The sequence below is a fragment of the Salvelinus sp. IW2-2015 genome, linkage group LG17 (assembly GCF_002910315.2).
Source record: "Salvelinus sp. IW2-2015 linkage group LG17, ASM291031v2, whole genome shotgun sequence".
Taxonomy (NCBI): Eukaryota; Metazoa; Chordata; class Actinopteri; order Salmoniformes; family Salmonidae; genus Salvelinus; species Salvelinus sp. IW2-2015.
The window spans coordinates 8,894,618-8,901,174 of NC_036857.1; the positions used below are offsets into that span (position 1 = coordinate 8,894,618).

General features: G+C 41.5%; 1 protein-coding gene across 1 annotated transcript in view; it reads right to left on the reverse strand.

Annotated features, from left to right (window-relative positions):
* The window catches only part of LOC111976864 (serine/threonine-protein kinase WNK2-like), an 80,047-nt gene extending 75,482 nt beyond the window's left edge, over positions 1-4,565 (reverse strand). Inside the window, exon 1 of the mRNA XM_070448166.1 lies at positions 4,278-4,565. The gene's annotated coding sequence lies outside the window, so the exon portion shown is untranslated. The remainder of the gene's footprint in view (positions 1-4,277) is intronic.
* Between the last annotated feature and the right edge of the window lie 1,992 nt (positions 4,566-6,557).

The window sequence follows — 6,557 nt, forward strand, 5'->3', positions numbered from 1 at the left end:
CAGTTTTGTTTAGGGACCAGGGCGAAAAAGGCAATAACTCCAAAACAGTGGTAAGATCAGTCCTGTGCAAAACGTCATCAGTTTCACCGGTTWAGGAAATTAAAATCTGTGAAAAACGACAACACGTTTCTGATAAGACCTCAGTTTGTCTTGGGTGCATATTTTGATTGGTTGAAACACACGAGAAAGTATTCAGAACCCTTGGCTTTTTCCACATTGTTACATTGCAGCCTTATTCTAGAATGGATTAAACATGTTTTTCCTTCTTAATCTACACAAATAATGACAAAGCAAAAAACAGGTTGACATTTTTGCTAATTTATTACAAATAAAAACAGAAATACCTTATTTATATAACTATTCAGACCCTTTGCTATGGAGACTTGAAATTGAGCTCTGGTGCATCCTGTTTCCATTGATCATCCTTGAGCTGTTTCTACAACTTGAGTGGAGTCCACCTGTGGTAAATTCAATTGATAGGACATGATTTGGAGAGGCTCACACCAGTCTACATAATCTCCCACAGTTGACAGTGCATGTCAGAACAAAAACCAAACCACGAGGTCGAAGGAGGTGTCCGTAGAGCTCCGAGACAGGATTGTGTCAAAGGAAAATATCTGGGGAAGGGTACCAAAACATACCTGCAGCATTGAAGGTCCACAAGAACAGTGGCCTCCATCATTCTTAAATGGAAGAAGTTTGGAACAGCCAAGACTCTTCCTTCAGCTGGCCACCCAGCCAAACTGAGCAATCGGGGGAGAAGGGCCTTGGTCAGGGAGGTGACCAAGAGCCCGATGGTCAGTCTGACAGAGCTCTAGAGTCCCTCTGTGGAGATGGGAGAACCTTCCAGAAGGACAACCATCCCCGAAGCACTCCACCAATCAGGTCTTTATGGTAGAGTGGCCAGACATAAGCCACATTACAGCCTGCATGTAGTTTTCCAAAAGGCACCTAAAGGACTCAGAGACCATGAGAAACAAGATTCTCTGGTCTGATGAAACCAAGATTGAACTCTTTGGCCTGAATGCCAAGCGTCACATCTGGAGGAAACCTGGCACCATCCCTACGGTGAAGCATGGTGGTGGCAGCATCATTCTGTGGGGATGTTTTTCAGAGGCAGGTACTAGGAAACTAGTCAGGATCAAGGGAAAGATGAACAGAGCAAAGTACTTAGAGATCCTTGATGAAGTCCTGAGCGCTCTGGTGCAGGTTCTCAGACTGGGGCAAATGTTGTTGTTTTTTTATACATTTGCTAAATTTTCTATACCTCTTTTTGCTTTGTCATTATGGGGTATTGTGTGTAGATTGATGAGGAAAACAATTTAATACCTTTTAGAATAAGGCTGTAACATAACAAAAATGTGGGAAAATCCAAGGAGTCTGAATACACTGTACATACTACACACACACACTCAAGGGTTTCTTTATTTTTTACATTGTAGAATAATAGTTAAGACAAACTATGAAGTCATGTAGTAACCAAGTGTTAGAATGCCAAGAGTGTGCAAAGCTCTCAACCAGCTTCATGAGGTAGTCACTTGGAATGCATTTCAATTAACAGGTGTGCCTTGTTAAAAGTCAATTTCTGGAATTCCTTTCCTTCGTAATGCATTTGAGCCAAATCAGTTGTGTTGTGACAAGGTAGAGGTGGTATACAGAAGATAACCCTATTTGGTAAAAGACAAAATCCATATTATGGCAAGAACAGCTCAAAAGCAAAGGACAGTCCATTATTACGTTAAGACATGAAGGTCAGTCAATCCAGAACATTAAGAACTTTGAAAGTTTCTTCAAGTGCAGTCGCAAAAACCATCAAGCACTATGATGAAACTGGCTCTCATGAGGACTGCCACAGGAAATTAAGACCCAGAGTTACCTCTGCTGCAGAGGATAAGTTAATTAGAGTTAACTGCCTCAGAAATTGCAGCCCAAATAAATGCTTCAGAGTTCAAGTAACACACGGAGCTCAACATCAACTGTTCAGAGGAGACAGCATGAAACAGGCCTTGGTCAAATTGCTGCAAAGAAACCACCACTAAAGGACACCAATAAGAGACTTGCTTGGGCCAAGAAACACGAGCAATGGACAATAGACTGGTGGAAATCGGTCCTTTGGTCTCAGTCCAAACTTGAGATTTTTGGTTCCAACCACCATGTCTTTCTGAGACGCAGAGTAGGTGAATGGATGATCTCCGCATGTGTGGTTCCCCCCATGAAGCACGGAGGTGGTGTGATGGTGCTTTGCTGGTGACACGGTCTGATTTATTTAGAATTCAAGGCACACTTAACCAGCATGGCTACCACAGCGATACGCCATCCCATCTGGTTTGCGCTTAGTGGGACTATCATTTGTTTTTCAACCAGACAATGACCCAACACACCTCAAGGCTGTGTAAGGGCTAATTGACCAAGAGGAGAGTGATGGAATGCTGCATCAGATGACTTAGCCTCCACAATCATCCGACCTCAACCCAATTGAGATGGTTTGGGATGAGTTGGTTTGGGATGAGTTGGACCGCAGAGTGAAGGAAAAGTAGCCAAGCGCTCAGCATATGTGGTAACACCTTCAAGACTGTTGCAAAGCATTCGAGGTGAAGTTGGTTGAGAGAATGCCAAGAGTGTGCAAAGCTGTCATCAAGGCAAAGGGTGGCTACTGTGAAGAATCTCAAATATAAAATATATTTAGATTTGTTTAACACTTTTTTGGCTGCTACATGATTCCATGTGTGTTATTTCATAGCTTTGATGTCTTCACTATTATTCTACAATGTAGGAGGTAAAAAAAGCCCTTGAATGAGCACGTGTCCAAACTTTTGACGGGACCTATACACATACACACAAGTATGTGGACACCCACATAATGGTCTGGGGCTGTTTTTCATGGTTGGGGAAATCTTAACGCTACAGCATACAATGGCATTCTAGACGATTCTGTGCTTTCAACTTTGTGGCAACAGATTGGTGAAGCTCTTTCCTGTTTAAGCATGACAATGCCCCCATGCACAAAGCGAGGGCCATACAGAAATGGTTTGTCGAGATCGGTGTGGAAGAACTTGACTGGCCTGCACAGAGCCCTGACCTCAACCCCATTGAAAACCTTTGGGATGAATTGGAACGCTGACCGCGGGCCTCACTAATGCTCATGGCTTAATGGAAGCAAGTCATCGCAGCAATGTTTCAATATCTAGTGGAAAGCCTTCCCAGAAGAGTGGAGGCTGTTATAGCAGCAAGGGGGGAGGGACTTCATATTAATGTTCATTATTTTGGAATGAGATGTTCAATGAGCAGGTGTCCACATACTTCTGGTCATGTGGTGTACTGTCTGCTTGCATAACAGTGTTGCTTTGACACAGTACACACGCATTCTCTCAAGAGACGCTGAAAGAAATTACTCCACTCCTGTGGAAACAAAATTAAACTTGTATAATTTCACTGCAAGAAATGCATAGTTGTGCAGGAATTATTATATTACATGTGAGAGGTTGTAGTCCTAGTCAGTGTCCATATTGCAGTTACTATTCTATTTAACCCATATTAACTTAAATGAGCAATATTCTGTTTATTCATGGGTACAGGGACACTCATGAGCAGAATATCAAAGGTGCATTTAAACAGATGATCCCGAATAATACCTTAAGAGAAGAGCTACTATCCAGAATACTGTACACATGTAAACGTGGTCTGTGAGGAGATTCGAACACGCAACCTTTGGGATGCTAGACATTTGTTACAGGCCCACCCTTCCAACCACCTTTCCTTTCATTTTGTGGCTTAAGTAACCTATTTTATGTAACCATACCAAACACCACATCATACAAATTGAGTGTTCAGGGTTTTCGTTTACCATGTTACGTGTAGTCTTAGAGACCAGGCTGAAATAAAATGTAGCCTGATAAGATACACATCAGCAAGAGCTTGTGAAATAATTGACAATGTGATCTAGTTAGGTAGCTAGCTACCCGTTGAGAAAACATAACACCCACTCAAAATGTAAATACATTAGTGGTAATTTGTTTGGAGCCTAACGTAACTCGTTTGAGCAGGCAAGGAAGCTGGCTGATGATGCTAGCTAGCCGACTGATGCTAGCTCCGAATGAAACAACGTTGAACCCAATGACAGTCTATAGGAAGGTTGAACCACGACGAGACAGCAAAACGAGAACAGTTTATCGGTCTATCCACAATTGCTTATTTTCGTTCCATTTAGCTGTTAGGTCCAAGCTGTAAATAATTATAAACGAGAAAACTGTTGCCAATTCGGACGGAATGTCACCAACCTTGCTTCCCGGCCTCGACTCATCCGATGTGGGAAATACGCGTGCCGTTGATCTTTCTGCAGGTTACCTGCGCGAGTGTCTGTCATACGACTTTCAGAGGCGATGAATCTTCAAGAGTTATAATGCTGATGTCCATAGTGTCCGGGTAAATATCCTCAGTATTTAACTTGAAACGTTAATAGGTCGTCAGTGTTTCCCATCACAAAATAAATCAGCCTGGTAAATGCAACTACTGTCTACTGCTGCGAGGTCCCCTTTTTACAGGTTCCACGCCCATAGTAATGACTGGAGGGCCACCCAATTAAAGCGCACGTTTAGCTTGCGACAACAGAGGAGGCGATACGTGTTGACCCAGCCCATTTGCTTCGTTCACCAGTGAAACGGTATATCCCGCAACAACAACAACAAAAATACCTACATTGGCTATGGCAGTTGTTCAAAAACGCTACTTCTTCAGATGTTTTCATTTTATTGAACCCTTATTTTACCAGGAAAATTGACTGAGAAGACATTCTCATTTACAGCAACGACCTGGGGAATAGTTACAGGGGAGAGGAGGGGGGATGAATGAGACAAGCATAAACTGGGTATGATTAGGTGGCCATGATGGTATGAAGGACAGATTGGGAATTTAGCCAGGACACCTGGGTTAACACCACTACTCTTACTATAAGTGCCATGGGATCTTTAGTGACCACAGAGAGTCAGGACACGGGTTTAACGTCCCATCTGAAAAACTGATCACATGGCATTCTATTTATTTTGAGCTGTATGGGCAGGAGACTATTCATTTTATTAAAGACAGCTAGTAGCTATTTCCTATGAAATGATCTGGTCTACATCTCTAGCTACATCTCTCTCTCTCTCTCTGTGTGTGTGTGTGTGTGTGCTGTGTGTGTGTGTGTGTGTGTGTGTGTGTGTGTGTGTGTGTGTGTGTGTGTGTGTGTGTGTTGTGTGTGTGTGTGTGTGTGTGTGTGTGTGTGATACCTTAATAGAAAATGACTTAAGTAATAGTGAAAGTCACCCAGTAAAATACTACTTGAGTAAAAGTCTAAAAGTATCTGGTCCTATATGTACTTCAGTACAGTGATGGAAAAGTTACTAAAAATGTCATACTTGAGCAAAAGTTAAAAGTAAAGGTAAATGTAGACGAGATCAGAGGCAGTAAGGATGACAACGCATTGTATTGATAAGAGCGTGAATATGACCATATTGCTGTCCTGTCTGAGCATTCAAAATGTAAAGAGTACTTTTGGGTGTCAGGGATGTATGGGAGTAAAAAATAAATATTTTATTTAGGAATGTGGTGGAGTAAAAGTGTGTGTGTGTGTGTGTGTGTGTGTGTGTGTGTGTGTGTGTGTGTGTGTGTGTGTGTGTGTGTGTGTGTGTGTGTGTGTGTGTGTGTGAGAGAGAGTGAACAGCAAAATGCAAAGAACTGCCTCCCATAGCCTTCCTTGAGTCACCACTTCCCTCCTGAGTCAACTGACTGACATAACTGTGAATAGGATAAAAGATTAATGATGAAATCTGATTACCCTAATCCATATAATAAGTGATGTTCTTTTGTAAAACTGTGAGTCCCTCCCAGCATCGAAGCTAAATGAAATGTACACCTTATCATTCCTTGGCTTGGCGTTGGCTCAAGATAACTACAAAGCAAATAGGTTACTGTAGATGCGTCACCACCACACACAAGGGAACCTCAAACTCCAGATTTGTAAATATAAAAAACAGACATGTATATATTGAATATCCATACTTGAAAACAAACATGGTTGAAAACAGTCTTCTATGAAGTTTTCTAGACGGTCTTTGCATAATCTACTCTTCTGGACACAGAAGTGACCAGAGGGAGGCATACTTTCCACTGAACCCTACACTAAAAGAAAGACCTGCAAGAGTGAACCCTGTGCATGACTTGCAGTAGGCCCATCTATGATAACAAACATAGCAAAACAAATGAGTGCCTTTCTCATTGTGAAAATCATTAACCTAACCTGCAAAAAGACAATCCACTCAACTGTCCTCTGATTCAGGTTAGCCTGAAGATATGATTAATTAATAATTTAATAATTAATTTGAGTTCCCTGCTCTAACTAATATTACATACATCTTTGTTTGTATAATTCATTGATATAATATATTTTTTAAATGTACTAGCATGATCATAAATATACATCCAGGCCTATGTTTCAATAATAATGTATTTTATTTGTAGACAACAATCCTGGACTTTGGTCTTCAAATGTGGTATTTTCAATCTATGTAGCTATGCCAGAG